Genomic DNA, 17,419 nt, shown 5'->3' on the forward strand with positions numbered 1-17,419 from the left:
ATTAGGCAGTTAGAGTATAACCAGCCGAATATGGGGTATATTGACGTTGTGGCAGGCTTATACAATGTATGATCATATAATGTAACTAAATCCCCATTGTGTTTTGCCTAGATTAGGTGTTTTTAATAAAACTGACAAAATCTGTCAGCACAAATGTAGCTGTTTAGTGGATAAGGAGTACGCTTTTACATACAATGATCTCCTACCCCACTATCCATGGAGGTCTTTAACTGAGGTGTTATGAAGCTCATTAAGAGCTCCTGTCTGTCATGGCTCCCGGTGATCCTGCCGGCGTGGTTACACATAAAGTAAGCAACCACACCGACAAACAAATTTTACTTACCTTGTTCGCGGCAGATCACTGCCCGACCTCCCTCTGTTCTGGTCCCCAGCGGGTGCGACGCTCTTAGGTTCGGATTTTTTAATAATAAAAACTTACCTTCGCCCACACCAAAGATGGCACCAACGTGCGTAGTCACGTCATAGATGAGCACGGACTTTTGAGGTCAGAGGTCGGAGGCAGCCAATTACAGCCAAAGGAGGGGTATTTAAACCCAAATTACCTTTCGGTCAGTGCCCTGTCGTGGTTTCCCTTAGTTGGTGATCCGAGAGTGTGTTCCTGAACGTGTCTCCTTCTGTGTCCCTGACCTCGGCAAGTATTCTGACTATTCTCTGGTATGTTAAGTCTGGCCATTCTAAGGCCCGGTAAGACGTTACCTTTTAGTCCTAGGTGTGATATAATTCTGCCTGCTGGATCTACTTGTAATCCTGACACTGTCTTCCTCATTGTTTATCTTGAGGGTCATGATGTCATTATACCATGGTAATGACGTTAACCTGAACCGGGATGTTTTCTAAACTAGGCTCAAAGCCGCTGTCACCTCTATATAAAACAGAGGAAGATAACCCTATTTTAGGAAGTTATAATCTGCCTAATGTGCTTACTATATGATGAGATATGGGGTCAAAACAAGCCTCTATCCTCCTAAATAAGTCTACAGACAAGCCTCAGAAAGGTATTTTATAAATCTCAGCTTTGGCGCTGAAGTAGTCCTTCTACACAGCTTTCCTGGAAAATTGGCATAAGCCCAGCCAAGTACCCCATGACAGGCATACAATCAAAACAAATACAATGCAGGTAGGGTGTTCAGTGACACTCCCAATTAAATGTTAACTAGGAGTAGCTCAGTCACATTAAAAGATTTACATTCATCCATGTGGTTGATACAGATAATTCCAAAATTTCCTCACACACACAAAAATAAAGTTTGGAAAACAGAACTCTAAAAAGGGCATTTCTATTTAAGGACTAATAATATAACAGACGTTTTTCACGTGCCACACAGAATCGAGGAGCAAATTTTCCTTCACAGTTTGGCTAAACCCTGTGAGATAATTAAACAGAGATATGGAATATTTACGGCTATGTCTTTTTTTGGAGGGCAATATGTGCGGGGAAGCAATTCCTCTTACTAAATAGCGTAGGGTTTGGAAGTTGGTTCTGGGTCAATATAGGCTTGGATAATCCATCTTACCGGGCCGTGTTTGAGACTTTGGATGGAGCAATATAAGGCTCCCCTAGGATGTAAACCTGAACAAGTGGGATGGGAGATTTTAATCTTACCTTGAAATGAGATCCGTTCAACAAGGGTGTGATGTATTCCGAGAGAGATACAATTACGGAATAAAGAGAATTGCACACTTGTGGCATTATACAATACTTATCTCCTCCTACTGCCTACCTTTGGAAACCACACCCTACCAATAGTAATATATCAGTGACACCAGCGAGGACATGCAACATTTATCCCAGAGGTACATATTAGGTTAAACCTAATCTACCTCCTAGATCTACCTCCTAGAGTGAGGATTCTATGCTCCAAAAAAAAAAAAGCGAACAATACGTATTCATCAAATTGCCTGCATTTTGTTTGGAATACGATTATACAATTTACCCTAGAGATACTTCATAGAAATAAAAGCATGAAGAAGATAAGGAGTAGTAACTATGCAAGAAGAAAAAAAAATTAGAGGAAAGTGGAAAGAAATAGGGGCGCGGGGGTGGTAAGAAATACAAATAATTTGTGGCAGACGATGACTGCCCTTCAATATAAATCTCACCCTTTACTCTTGGGTAGATGTGCTCATGCCAGGGGTCCCATGTCTGTGCATATATAGCTCAAGTCTTGACCTCCAGGGAGCGTTTTACAATGACAAAGGGAGGTGCATGAAGGTTGTGTTCTCCTCTATACATGGTTTCCAATAAACTGTTTTCTATATCTTTATTGCACTTTATGAAGCGGCACTGAGGCACGTCAGCAGAAAGGAAATTTTTTTTTTATTATTATTTATTTTTTCGTGCATATAGAGTATATAGATACGAGCAATGCCACAACAGCTATTGCCCGCCAAGTGATCGACATGTAGACAGTTGTCTGGCATCTAATAACATTGCACATTTTATAATACCGTATATTGTATGTCAGACTATGCATGACATGGGTAAACAGTAACTTGAACGTGGTTCACAGACCTGCATAACTTTTGGGTCAACGAAGTGGTAGAGGTCAGGTTAGTACTGTGGTTGCCCTTCTGCTCATGCGGGTTAAGAGAGCAAGCCTATGCCAAACCCATTGCAGAAAACGTGCCACGCTGGGTCACCCCAAGAAACTGGCTGTTAGATTCCTATAGCAAATTTGAGTAATAAGCACTACTATGAAAAGTTATGGATCCATGTTTATAATACATGTTAGGCAGGTTATGAGTTAACTTTTATATATGAGTAGGAGTACATAGGCCAGTGCTTACAGTGCATGCTAGACAGATCAAAAGGGCTACCTTTGGGTCTGAATATACTAAAAGCATTAGTGCAGTGCCAGCATGGTCATTTCCTGAGGGGAAATAGTTTTTTCTAATTTTCCACGTAGAGCAGTCACCTTCTCCATTACCGTTTGAATTTTTTTTATTTTTTTTTAGCATATGTCCAATCTTGTAGTAACTTCATTCATGAAAATACATTAAGAAAACTACTCAGAAATCTTACAGAACTTTTTTTAGCAGTAGACTGCAGTAAGTTTGTTTCCTTGAGTGATGCTGGCAGTGTGCAAACGCCAGATCAGATCTTGCCCTAATATTTCCTCTATTGGGGCTGACAGATTTTTGTAAATAATCACTGCTGCTACAATAAGCAGAATATCAATGAGCTTCCTGGCTCACCTTCAGTTATAATTATAGAGTTTTTTGGTTTTTTTTTATTATTCTTATTAAAATACAAGTATATAGTGCTCATACTATTCCAGGAGCAGGTGAATTATTATAAAGTGGTTATGTAGCTCAGGACTTTTCTCCTATCAAGCTCATCCAGAAACTAAGCATGATGGGAATTGTAGTTGCAGGGCCTGCCTGCTCCCTACACCATAGGTGGGACTGCTACTTGTCCTGACTATCCACCAACTGGTGGGGAAAAGGCTAAACAAAATGAAAAAAAATAAAGGTGTTAAGAATACAGAACACCACGTGACCACTTACCTGGGCTCAGAGCGCTCACCTTGACAGCTGCAGATACGCCCCGGTATTCTTAATCTGCGCGCATGCGCGGCTTTCCGATGGGCAGGGTTTCAATGTTATAGTGCTATCTGGGTGGGGCGGTATAGAGCAACGACCAACAACCTTTGCCCGCTCAGGGTGCGGTGGAACGTGGTTCCCATGATGCTCAGCCAGCTACAGTGGCCAGCGTGGTCCATAAATTGTGTCAATAAACTTACTAAGACCTCTTGCAAGCTGTAATGCAATTGGTTCTCACTATTTTGGGGCCAGTGGAGAGAAGCCCCCTGTAACATAATGGCAAATATTATAAAATATATCTATAATTTATTTACAATGGGTTTTCTTCACTAGTCAAAATAAAAACCATGAACCAGCAATGATTATATAACAATTTCCATGAAAAGTGATGCTCATTGACATGAAAAATTCATATGGTCTTGACTGGAAATTCGAAGGGAACCTTCAGTAATTATAATGAATAAAAAATTATTATTCAATGTATCAATTTTCCAAGTTTAATGACAATACAGATAGCACTTTATAAGGTCTCCCTGGGACCAACCTTGGGAGATATGAAAGCTTAGAAAGGATGTGGCCATGGAAAGAGATTGTATGTTACCCAATTCGCCTCACAGGTGAAGGAAGTAGGTGCCACCAGAAGGGGGTGACATCCACCCATGCCAACAGGCCCTGTTGTTACCAAATTGTAAGCGTTTACGTTGGTGCTGTTGGAAGGTATGCATTTCTAAACTTTGTAGCAACTCCCTTTACTGAGGCAATTCAACTAAAATGGTGAACCAAAACAAAGAAGATTCTGGATATGGCTGTGTAAATCTACAGGAAAAACATAAAACAAAACATAGTGTGATATTGTTATAAAACACAATATTCTGCGCGCAGCAATATTTTGCACTCACAAGATGTAGACGGTATAAGCGCTCTTAGGGTGCCTCCCCCGATGTAATGGGGGGCTAGCTGGTACTTCTTATCACCTCTGGATCCTTATTCCACCAAAAGACATCCACAGGTCAGGGTTCAATAATAAAAAAATGTATTCAATAAAAAGTGTAGTCACCAATTCAGCATAGGATATGGATAACAAAATAATTAGTCCTACGCGTTTCGTTCTATATGAACTTCCTCAGGGACCACAATTAAAACAATAACAATGTATCAATTGTTGATATGTTTATCTTTGTATTGTGTATTGATACATTGTTATTGTTTTAATTGTGGTCCCTGAGGAAGTTCATATAGAACGAAACGCGTAGGACTCATTATTTTGTTATCCATATCCTATGCTGAATTGGTGACTACACTTTTTATTTAATACATTTTTTATTATTGAACCCTGACCTGTGGATGTCTTTTGGTGGAATAAGGATCCAGAGGTGATAAGAAGTACCAGCTAGCCCCCCATTACATCGGGGGAGGCATCCTAAGAGCGCTTATACCGTCTACATCTTGTGAGTGCAAAATATTGCTGCGCACAGAATATTGTGTTTTATAACAATATCACACTATGTTTTGTTTTATGTTTTTCCTGTAGATTTACACAGCCATATCCCGAATCTTCTTTGTTTTGGTTCACCATATATGATATAGGTCGCTTGTTTGGGTAGCGACCTAGGGAGGCTGTTACACGTCTTTACAAGCTAAGTACTATTATATTATTTAATTTTTTGTGTATTGTTTGAGATATACTTGTTAGCAATTCTACTAAAATACCTTGGTAGTTTGGGTCTATCCAAAATCTATGAAAACTGCTGGAAGCCAACTATCAAGAGGACTGCCTTCTGAAATTATGTGGTCTCTTGGAAAACCATTGTCCGGTCTCCCTAACAAACACTTACAGATACATGCACAAACACACTGAAAACAATTCACAGACACACTGAAATTAACTTACTAACATGCACAAACACACTGAAATAAACTTACTAACACGCACAAACATAAATATGTTCACATTCAGCACATATAATAAAGCTTTGGCTTAGCTGCCCTCCTGTTTTGTCTAAATAGGTTGGCTTTACCGTCGCCAAGTGGCAACCTAGCTGCAGTCTATTCCTGCTGAGGAAGCATAGGTGGTCGATGAGGAGCTCATCCAGTTTTCCGATAGTTCTAATTCTTTTTTTCCGTCTGTTTGTAGACCTGTTTTTTTTTTTACTGTGTGTTACTAGATTGGCCTGCAATAATGGGGTCTGTTTTACTACCATGTATGAACAAACAGGTCAATAAACAGCACGTCTCAGAACTTTCTGCTGAAGATTTGTGGGATATTATATGTGAGAGTCTATTTTTACTTTTTTTGTTTACTGTTAAAGTGAGGGATACGAGCACCAGCACTGCTGTTTCCCAGGATTACAGTTAATCTGAGAGATAAACGGTAACATAAACATAAACGGTCTGAAATCCACAGTAAAATAGCCAAGACACCCCCCTTCTCCCCCCCCCCCCCCCCCCCATCCTCAAAAAAGAGAATTTCATAAAGATAATCTTTATGAAATACTCACATTGATCATTTTGGAATTTCACAGAAAATCAAATACAGTCAAACTATATCATAAGACAAAGAAGGGACTTATGCATTTTTCCTACTCCTGACTAATGAGCTAGTGTCATCAAGTTATGTCATTTTCCCCAGCTGCCACTAGTGACGGTTGTGAGGAAAAAGACATTGTCTATGGATGCTTCCGCAGTCTCACGGGATTCTCCATAGATATCAGTGTGGTACTTGGGCGTGTTGTATTTTTGGACAGCACCGACACGGGCTCCTGGCAGATGAGCTGTGGACGGGCATGGCGGCAGCCAAGTAAGAAATTAAATTGAATTTAAGGGCAAGGTTGCTGTAGTGGAAGTCGAGCTGATTTAGAGAACTTTCCAGTTCGGCTACTTTGACCTTAAATTTGAAATTCAGTTCTCACTTCAGTGAATAAACCCTTACGGTGAAAAAGTGGTCTACAGGAGACTCTAAATATTTTCAAAACAAAAGTAAAACCGATTCATCAAATCAGATCTATTCACATTGTAATAAATGTCTGGCATAATTAGATCTCCCCTTTATGGATGACTGGGGATGTAGCTGAACAAAGCATGGCATCTCATGGGGTTAAAGGAACGCTATAGTGTGTTTCCCTGTAGTGTGGTTGTCCCCCGCCTCGATGTATAAAGTGTTAAAAATTCAATTTTACATTTACTGGTTTCCAGCGCCAACGTCACCTCCTCCAGTGATGTCACGCTGATGGGACAACCTAATGCGAGACACGAGCATGTATTAGAGCTTTGCAATAGAAAAGTATTAAATCAATGACTTTTGGGATTTTAACCCCTTAACCCCTTGAGGACACATGACATGTGTGACATGTCATGATTCCCTTTTATTCCAGAAGTTTGGTCCTTAAGGGGTTAAAGATGTTGGATGTCTTCATGCAAAGTGTGATTACTTTCAACGTCATTTCATGGAGTTAAACTCCGTTAGAATGCAAGAAGCGCCTCTAGTGGCTGTCTTGATTTCTTTTTTTTTTTTTTTTTTATTAAAATTTTACTTTTTTTTTTATAAAGTTGCAATAAACAGAAAGCAATGTTCCATTCTTGGCTCTCTTTGCAGACGTCTATTCTGATGATTAGGTGGGTCACTCTTATCAGAGTAGCAGCCTTTGTATTGGTGAACGCCTTAATTACTGTGAAATGAAAACACACTAAATAAAAGGTAATATTAAGGCTCGGTGCACAAATTTCGAAACTAAATCAAATATTGTCAATAAGTGAAAATCACAGGAATTGTAAAGCACATATTCACGCCTCTCTTCCATGCTACGTTTTTGAACACAATTAGAAATAGGCTTCTTATATACCTGTTTAGCATCCGCTCCTAAGCAGGCTGGTTAATATTAAACCTTCCAATAATGTAGGACTGCAACACCCTTCATGCTCAGGCAGACAGCGTCACGTATGACTTAAATAATAATTAGGATTCTAATAGGAATTCTGTAGGAGTTTGATACACAAATACCAAATATACCATTTGTTTTCTTTACAGAATAAATGGAGGTAATGATAGAGTGTTTTATGACAGAGCTCTCCAATGTTGAATAACTTACAGGACCTCGCAAAGCTGCCCTATTCAGCGTGTGTGCCTGCAGATTCCTGATGGATCAAGTAACTGATCTCTACCAACTTGAGCTCGGTAGAGTTATGAAATAATAGACAGGTAGCTGGCAAGAGACTGCGTGGGAAGGGATTCGAAGAAAGGTGAGCAAAAGTTGAGTTAACCCCAGGTGTACGGGAATGGCGTTAACACATAATATACATGACACCCTTGAGGTGAATCTGGGGTAAATTACCCTTTCCAAAACTCTACCACTTACTACATGCATAATATTGGGGTAAGGAATTAAAAAACAGGTCTACAATTCTCTGATTGATTCTATAACCTTGAAGTTCAGAACGTATACAAAAACTGTCATTTGCATCACAACCCAGACTGTTCAGACCCATTATATTGTGATTGGGGATCCTGATCGTCAAATACAAAAAAACATAGAAAAAAGGGTGAATTGGGGTACACGCAGAACATGCATTTCTGAGCAGTTGTGCTGCGGTAATTCCGTAACACAATCTTTTACAAGGCAAAAAACACAAGTTGCTGAAATTATTACGTTGTTGTACCATACAAAAACTGGGGTTCCAAAGTTACTTCACTTTGGTGTGGATTAACTAATCAGGGTGTCATACATATGACTTACAAAAAAATATATATATATAAATATATTCAGCTGAAAATGAATATGAACACAAGCCTGCTTGTTATTTCGGCTTCAAATGAATAAAAGGAGTCACACTGCTTTTTTAATGACATCATAAAATCACCATGGAAACTATAGTTATGTCATTACTACCGAAGGGCAATCGCCTGTGGGTTTCTCTAATAGGTCATTATGAAAAGGACATTTACTGTTGATATAGTTATATAATGATTACCTCTTCACGGAGTTCTTTTTAAACTGTCCATCTTAGTGGCCTTTTTAGAGTGATCACATTACTCTATTTATTACGGCCGAGCACTTAAAGAAATTATTTAGGTTTTGTATCCTGAAATGAAAGTTTGCTAAATTTAGGTTAAAATAATGGATTTGGAAAATGGTCTCCAACTCAACCTATAGACATAGCTGGGATATTTTAGACCTTGTTTGGAAATGTTTTTTTATTCACCAAATCCAAAAAGGCACACACTAGCACGTCTAACACAGCGTCAAACGCCTAGATATGTGTCAGGGTCTTACCTGAGGTGGGAGTCCGGTAGATTTATGCTTGCCCTTGCAGATAAACACAGTCCAAGGTAATAAGGTTCGAAACCACCAGAACTGTGAATCTGTACAGGGGGCTGTGCATGAAAGGTGCTCCAATTCACAGTACAAACAAGGACACAAGCAGAAGGATTTTCGAGGATAAGCACAGGGCCGTCTATAATATGATTAGGACCCTGGGCAATGCATTTTCTTGGGCCCCCAGGGCTCTGCCCCTCCCACCGCCTCACCCCCCAATTACGCCCAACCCGCAATCACACTGACAGACATACTGTCACATACACACACAGACAGACATTAAAATATTCACAGATACATACTGACACACACAGTCACTGACACACAAATATATACTGGCAGACATACTGACACACACACACATACATACATACATACATACACAGACACACGCTGACAGATACACTGACACACACAGACACTGACAGATGTATTGACACACACACAGGCATACTGACATACACACTGACACACACAGGCATACTGGCATACACACACACACACAGGCATACTGACATACACACAGACAGACGTACTGGCACATACACACAGACAGACATTAAAACATTCACACATACATACTGACACACAAATATATCCTGGCAGACAGACACACACACACACACACACACACACAGACATACACAGACACACACACACACACACACACAGGCCTACTGACACACAATTAACACATACACTGACAGACATACTGACACACACACACAGACATACTGACATATACACACACACACATACATTTAACCACCCTCCAGGTTCTTACCTTTTTCTGGAGGGCCAGTGGCAGGCTAAGGCAAATGGGAGTTCTCCTCTGGAACTCCCCTCCCTGCCTTTCTCCTCCCGCGCGGCTATTATCTCCGGTGGGAGGAGCCGGCTGCAGAACAGGAAGGGCCCCGGTCGCGCTGTATAAGCTCCACAGCGCCCGACCGGGCCCCTGCTGACACATGCTCCCCGGGTGGCCCTTAGTGCATAGGCCACCCGGGAGCCTCCTCAGTGCACCGCCCGGTCCATAGGGGCTGCGCAAATCGCAGGGCCCATGGAGCAGCTGCTCTGGGCCCCCCAGGAGCAACTGGGCCTGGGGCAGCTGCCCCGTTTGCCCCTCGTTAAAGACGGCCCTGGATAAGCCAAAGATGGAGTCCAGCCCCCTAGTGCTGCAGACAAAGCCAGGAATAACAAAGATAGAACATATACCAAAGAACAGAACCTGCTGTGGCCTTAGAGGCAGTATAGCATGCCCAGGACACCGAAGGATCCTGGTTCATATCCCCTTTTGGGCACTTCTGGAGTGGCCACGTCTGGATGTCATGCTGAGAACCGTGACAATATGCCAGTGCAAGAACCACTAAGTAAAAATGTTCTTAAAAGAAGCGCAAATAGAAAAGCCTTTATAGTGCAGTATTTATTAAAATGTGAAATAAACTTAAAAATTGTTGAGGTACGTATAACAACTCAACATGCATTATAAAAACCTATTCTATTCAGATGGAGAAACCAAGGATAGCAGCATATTACCGGACCTTAGAGTGGCCAGGCCTAATGCAATGCCTATAGTAGGCGAAATAACAAGGTCACAAAACCGAGAAGCCAAGCCCGGGTCAAGGTGTACGGATAACGGAGTAATCAGATAAGCCAAATCAGGATATCACAGAATAAGGAATACGCTTTTAGGATCACAACAAACCACTAAAGAGCACTCAATAGATGGAGGGCTTAAGGATTTATAGGCCTGGGGGAGTCTCCTTTATAACCACGCCCCCAAAATGTGAGTGGGCATAGACGATGGTGCAAAGGTGTCATGAAGTGGTCGTTACCTAATGATTCCCAAAAAGGGGCAGAGCTACAGCGTTTGGCATCAGAAAACCTGGGTAAGGTGTCTGAGGGTATGTAACTGAAGTGGTGCTCACTTGGGGAGGCAGGAATACCAATTGAGTGGCGTAGCGCAGGGGTATGTATGTTTACAAAAATAGAACTCCCTTCAAAAGTCCGGTACTCACAGGACTAAAGGGGTATCACAGTCTCTAGTAAAATACATGTATAGCCCAAAGGGTTCCTCCATACTTTTATTTCACATGTCAGATGTCCAACTAGAGCTCTCTCCACTCTGGCTGTAGCCATGCACACTTGCAAGATACCGCATGGATTGTGAATGGATCCACAGAGCCTCCTAATGTCAGTTGAAAACCTACGCGTTTCGTAGGTCAGTGCCTACTTCTTCTTCCGGGCGTAGAACGATTTGCCGGTGATCTGTTATATATATAACACATTTACTAATTATCTACCTCCTCTTATACTTGTACTTTAGAGGACTGTATTTCAGTATGTCTTATAAGTTTAAAAGGACACTATAGTCACCAAAACCCATTTAGCTTAATGAAGCAGTTTAGGTGTATAGATCATGCCTCTTTAGTCTCACTGCTCAACTCTCTGCCATTTAGAAGTTACTAGCCACATCTTCCCTTTTTGTGAATGACACAGTCTGTATGAAAAACAACAAAGAAATTGTTTCATTTTTATTCAGATGTTAACTTGCTTTAGAAGTTTGTATCTCCTGCTCAGTAAATTGAAAAAATGAGAAGATAAGACATTCCAAATTAAACAGAATTTGCAATAAAGGAAGTGTAAACATTCAATTTTTACTTTACAGGAAGTGTATAGGAAGGCTGTGTAAGTCACATGCAAGGAGGTGTGACTAGGGCTGCATAAACAAAGTGATCTAACTCCTAAATGGCAGCGAAGAGCAGTGAGACTGCATAAGCATGATATATACACCAAAACTACTTAATTAAGCTAAAGCTGTTTTGTTGATTATAGTGTCTTAATATTAATTGGGTCTGCTCCTGTCTCCACTACCTGAACCACAGAGCCAGATGCTAAGTTCAGGAGAGCTAACAGCCTGGCTGAGGTAGTAAAGTTGGGGATGGGCGCCTGGTGGAACCGATTTAAGTAGTGAAACGGTTCTAAGTACTGTTAGACTACTTACAATGTAGAAAGTCAGGGCGCTTCTGGCAACATAACCAATGTAGTGTTTTGTAGTGCTTATGGTGCTTGGGGTGATCTTATGTACTTAGGTCAGTAGGCCCATAAAAACTTTCCATGATCAGGCCCTTATTCTGGTCCTTGGGGCAAGTTTAAGGGACAGAGAATATAGAAGAAACAGAGTGAGACTGGATAATTATGCATGTGTGTATGTGGCTACTAAGGTGTGTGAGTGACTAGTTATGCATACTCATAAAGGATTAAAAATTCAAACTCGCCACTAGCCTTTGGTGAGTGAAAATTTAGTACTGGCAAATGAAAGTCAACCCTGGTGACTGTGCCACACGGACCCTTCAGGTTGGCAATGGTGAGTAACAATTAAGATCTGGCTAGTAGCATAGGACATGGAATTTTAAGCCCTATCTGTGTATATGCACGTGGGTAACTAGGTGCTTGTTAGTGGCTAATTATGTGTTGATGTTTACGTGTGTGTGGCTAAGTATGGTTGTTAGGTGGATGTTTATGTGCATCTTTAGTGTGGCTTTAGGAGTTGAGGTCTTTTTCTTTATAAGACGAGGTGTCAAAATGTTTCAGATGAATTTAGGAACGTGACTATTCCTTGTATATCATTGTATATGAATGATCACTGAAGACCTGCTACAATAAAAAAAAAATGTTGTTGCTTATGTTTTAGGATCAACAAAACATTCACATATCAGTTAAATCATTTTAAATCGTGAAACCTTTCAGTTTGGAAAGATACAATCTTCAGACGGCCACATAAGGCCTGGGATGCTTTTTGTCCACATTACACAGAGCTTTGTGATAGAGAACAGATTGCTTGTTTGGAAATCACACCCTGCGTACAGCTTTCTGCGTTGGATGGTGTACATGGTGTTTCTTTAGAGCCAGCAGCCCCCCAAAAATATGTTATCGCAAGGAAAGAGATAGCAGCTTGGAGGGACTCCTTCTGAAAGGTGGTGGGTGGCTGGTGTGGGCCTGTGTGCTGATTTCTGTGCATGGCTGCCGCAGCAACAATGATTCTTTGGTTCAAGGTTGATTCTTTGGTTTACTCGGGCCCTGCATTATTATTATTATTGGCATATATATATATATATAGCACCAACTTATTCCATAGCGCTTCATGATGTTATAAAGGGAGGAATATAATAACGACCTAAACAAACTTATACAAATATTGACAGGAAGGATAGGTTGACGAGGACCCTGCTCGAACGAGCTTACAATCTAGAGGAGGTGAGGTATAAAAACACATTGTGAAGTCATTGTTAATTTATCTGTATGTATTTTTAGCCCAGTAAGTACAGCAGGTTAAATATAGTTAAAATGAAACCAGTTTTTGATGGGGTTTTTTTTTCCACTTTTCCACATATTTGATTCTGTTATTATACCTGTTATGGTCTGAGAACACTGAACAAGACAAACTATAAGGAAATAGATTTGGTAAATTCCAATTTAAACCATCAAGTCAACAGTAGAATGCTGATTCAAAGTTCACAATTCTCACTTGCCTGGGGACTCTCTGAAAGGAAGCGTTTACATTAAAGGAATTTACATTCCTGCAGGGACATACTATACACACCAGAAAAAAAATCTACATTAAGCTGTGGTTGTCCTGGTGACTATAGGGTCCCTTTGAGTTAAAGGATAACTATAGTGTCAGGAAAACAAACCCGTTTTCCTGACACTATGTCATCCTTGGGGGACCCTCACCCTCAGGGCCCTCCTCCCTTGGCGCTGAAGGGGTTAAAACCCCTTCAGCCACTTACCTTAATCCAGCGCCACCCTCGGCGCTGGTGACCTCTCCTTCCCTGCTGACGTCTGCTCCCGAGTGGAGCGGAATGCGCGGCATTCTAACAGTCCATAGGAAAGCATTTCTCAACGCTTTCCTATGGACGTTCTGCACGCTGGATGCAAATTTCGCATCCAAAGTTGCAGAAGCGCCTCTACCGGCTGTCAGGAAGACAGCCACTAGAGGTTAGCTTAACCCTGCGTTTTCTTTGAAACTACTACGTTTACATCTGAAGGGTTAAAACCTGGGGGACCTGGCACCCAGGCCACTTCATTGGGCAGGGTGGGGAAGAATAACTCCAAAACTAATTTTCACTATACAGTCCTTAGGTCCCTCCCACCCTAAGGCCCCCCCCCTCCTGATGGGCTGAAGGTGTTAAAACCCCTTCAGCCACTTACCTTTATCCAGCACCGGGCTCCCTCGGCGCTGGTGACCTCTCCTCCCCCTTTGACATCAGCTCCCGAGTGGAGCTGAATGCGGATGCGTGGCAAGAGCCGCACGCGCATTAAAAACGCCCATAGGAAAGCTGGATTAACCCTGCAATGTAAACATAACAGTTTCTCTGAAACTGCTATGTTTTCAGCTGCATGTTTAAAACCTAGGGGGCCTGGCACTCAGACAACTTCACTGAGCTGAAGTGGTCTGGGTGGCTATAGTAGTCCTTTAAGTTTAGAGACTTTCTCTAATGATAACACTTTGTATATAACGACAGACAGACAGTAGAATTAGATTTAATAGAGGGGTATTTTAATGCCCACTACATACATTACATTACCAGGGCACCCAGGCTCCGCTCCCTGAATAGTCCCAGCTTATCACTGCCGTCCAAATATGGATGATGGATTGATAGTGCTAAAACGTTAGTTCCTCTATTGTGTTAACAATGAAAGAGCTGGGGACCTGGCTGCAGGTTACTCCTGTTTTTTTTGTCACACTGCTTAAAAACTATTTGACCCAGAACCAGGATGAAGATACCTTTAGTCTCATTGCACCATATCCACTACCTTGGCATGTAGTTGTTTTGGTGCTTAGACTGCCCCTTTAAGTTAAATGGCATAAAGGGACAATGAATCCTGGCCGTGTACAAAGCAACTATTGTAGGTTTAACAATTGTCTAAAACTGGGTCAGACCATTTTCTAAAAAGCACATAATCTAAACCTCACTGAGCACAGAATGGGAATACTTCACATAGTTCCTGTTAATGCATGTTTTAGGATTTTTTTTTGCATGTATATGCAATTATCCACATTTTCTACAACAGATCTGGCAATAACAGGTAAACTAATAATGATGCCAGACCTGTTGTAGCAGATATATATAAATATTGTTGTGACATTAGGTGTCATTCACTATTTCTAATAGATGAATTAGAAAAAAAATCTCCAAGTAACTTTTGTTTTCAATTTGGCTATTTTGCCCTTAAATTTGAAATTAACTTTAAAATTCCCAGCAATTCTCACTTTTGTAAATAACCCTGTTAGCTTGAAATGCTGCACATAGAGATAATTCTGCAATTTTGTACCAGGGTCTAATTGCACCCCCGGCACACGTGACTTAGGCAGCCCAGAGTGCTGGGTCATGGGCATCTGTGCCTCATTTATGGTGGGGAGCGAAGGCTAGCTTGCTTGGTCTGATCACAGTGAACAGCTGCTGTAGCTCAAATTGCTGAAAAACATAATATGGGGCGGCGTAGGTACAGACTGGTCACAGTGCCCATGATGACCCCTGTCCACTGCCGAATGTTAGCAATGGAAGAAGGTTGTCAGGTCTGATCAATCATGTTTTTTTTTTACCTGGATTGTGCCTGTGCATTGTTTACCTGGGGAAGACATGGCAGCAGGATGCATTATGGGAAGAAGGAAGGTTAGCGGAGGTAGTGTTATGCTCTGGGCAATGTTCTGCTGGAAAACCTTGCGTCTTTGTGTTCATGTGATTGTTACTTTGACATGTGCCACTTACCTAGAGATTGATGCAGACCACGTACACCTCTTCATGGTAATGGTGTTGCCTGGGCTGGTGGCAGTGGCCTCGTTCATTAGGGTAATGCACCCAGGGGAACTGCGAACACTGTTCAGGAATGATTTGAGTAATATGACACAGAGTTCAAGATGTTTTTTATTACGTGTCCCAACATGGGGGGACTTGTGGCAGGCACCCCTTTAATGGATTATTGGCAGAGCAGCAATAATAAGAGTAGACATGTCCCTACTCACGGAACAGCGGGTAGGGGTAGAAGTGAGGAGTAAAGTATTTTTAACTTAGTATTAGTAAAGTCGTTTGTAAGACCAAAATTATGAAAAGGAAAGGCTTTTTTTGTAATTTTGGCCGTTCAACTTCTCAGTAGATAGCTCCCTAATCCTTATGTGGGATATCAAAAAGGAGCTATCCATTAACCAGCTCCCTAATTCGGTACCCAGAAATATGATTATCCCACAAGTGTACCAATTTAGGGAGTCATTTACTAAATGGCTGCAAGATGCAGTTGTGGCACAGATCAGAATTTCATTCATCCGAATGAATAATTACTGAATTTTCCCTAAAAGCTATTGAATAAACGGACAAAATTCAGTCCGGACAAAGCAAATTTTTTTATATTATTTTTTAAATATATTTGGACAAAAGAAAACATAGACGGGACCAAAGTCTACTAGCCAGTGCCTCACCAGCTACTCACCATACATCCTTAGTTCAGAGATCTGGTGGAGTCCATATTTTGACGCATCAGGGCTGTTTTGACTGCACGCGGGGGACTTACCTGATATTAGGCAGTTGTTTTAATGTTGTGACTGATCAGTGTACATAGATAGATATAGATGAATAGGTAGAGATAGATAGAAAGAAATATATATATATATATATATAGAGACAGAAAGGTATAGATAGATATATAGTTACAATTATATGTAGATAGATAGAGGTGGATATAGATTGATATAGAAGATAGATATAGAGAAGAATAGATATAGAAACATAGACTCGATGAAGTGGTCTACGTGCAGTACCCCTGCCGTTTGCCTGCATTATAAAACATGCTTTTAGAGATTCTGCAATGTTGCAGGACTGAACACACCTCTGGTGGTTGTGCGCCCGATAGCCACTAGATGGTGCTTCCACAGTGAGAACCAAGTCAAATTTGTTATTTGACGTTCAACGTCTTGGCAGAGAAGCATTGGATGAGAAGTTAGATAGACATCCGCAAGAATACTGACAAAAAAGGAGGTGGGTCAGGTGGCTACAAGGACTGGAAAAAAGGTAAGAAAAGGGTTAACTTTACATTTTTATTTGTAAAATGGGGGCAGAGATGACAATGATGCCAGGAACCTTATGAAATAAAAGAAAGAAAGAAAATGATTTTTCACATTATAGATTCCCTTTAAGCTCATTTAAGCTGTAATGGGGCAGAAGTGTCTGGGCACTGTCTTACTTTTAGGGATTGAACTATTTTGCAATGGTTTAACTCCAAGTTCGGGCTCTCAGCCTATCACTGGTCATCTGGTCATTTTCCTCATACTGTGAAGGCCAAAAAGAAGTGGTAGCTGTGTGGGACGCCAGAGCTCCAACATTGGGGTTAAGCCATTGAAAAAGGGGTTGACAGCACCCAGACACCCCTGCCCTCAATAACAACATCAATAAGCTTGCTAATGGTGTTATGGGGATAGGAGTGGTGTGATTGCACTTTTGAATTCCCTAACTTAAATGGACTCCGGAGGACCACTTGAGACACCAGGGCCATTC

At 41.2% G+C, this 17,419-nt stretch overlaps 1 protein-coding gene across 4 annotated transcripts in view; it reads right to left on the minus strand.

The window, feature by feature from the left end:
- PTGR2 (prostaglandin reductase 2) overlaps nucleotides 1-3,602 on the minus strand; it is a 54,419-nt gene extending 50,817 nt beyond the window's left edge. Inside the window, exon 1 of one of the 4 annotated variants that reach the window (XM_063439177.1) lies at nucleotides 3,548-3,602. The gene's annotated coding sequence lies outside the window, so the exon portion shown is untranslated. Of the gene's footprint in view, nucleotides 1-1,624; nucleotides 1,727-1,955; nucleotides 2,009-3,528 lie in introns of those variants that run through there. The other 3 variants (XM_063439178.1, XM_063439179.1, XM_063439176.1) reach the window with 3 other exon arrangements.
- Between the last annotated feature and the right edge of the window lie 13,817 nt (nucleotides 3,603-17,419).

The sequence above is a fragment of the Pelobates fuscus genome, chromosome 13 (assembly GCF_036172605.1).
Source record: "Pelobates fuscus isolate aPelFus1 chromosome 13, aPelFus1.pri, whole genome shotgun sequence".
Classification (NCBI taxonomy): domain Eukaryota; kingdom Metazoa; phylum Chordata; class Amphibia; order Anura; family Pelobatidae; genus Pelobates; species Pelobates fuscus.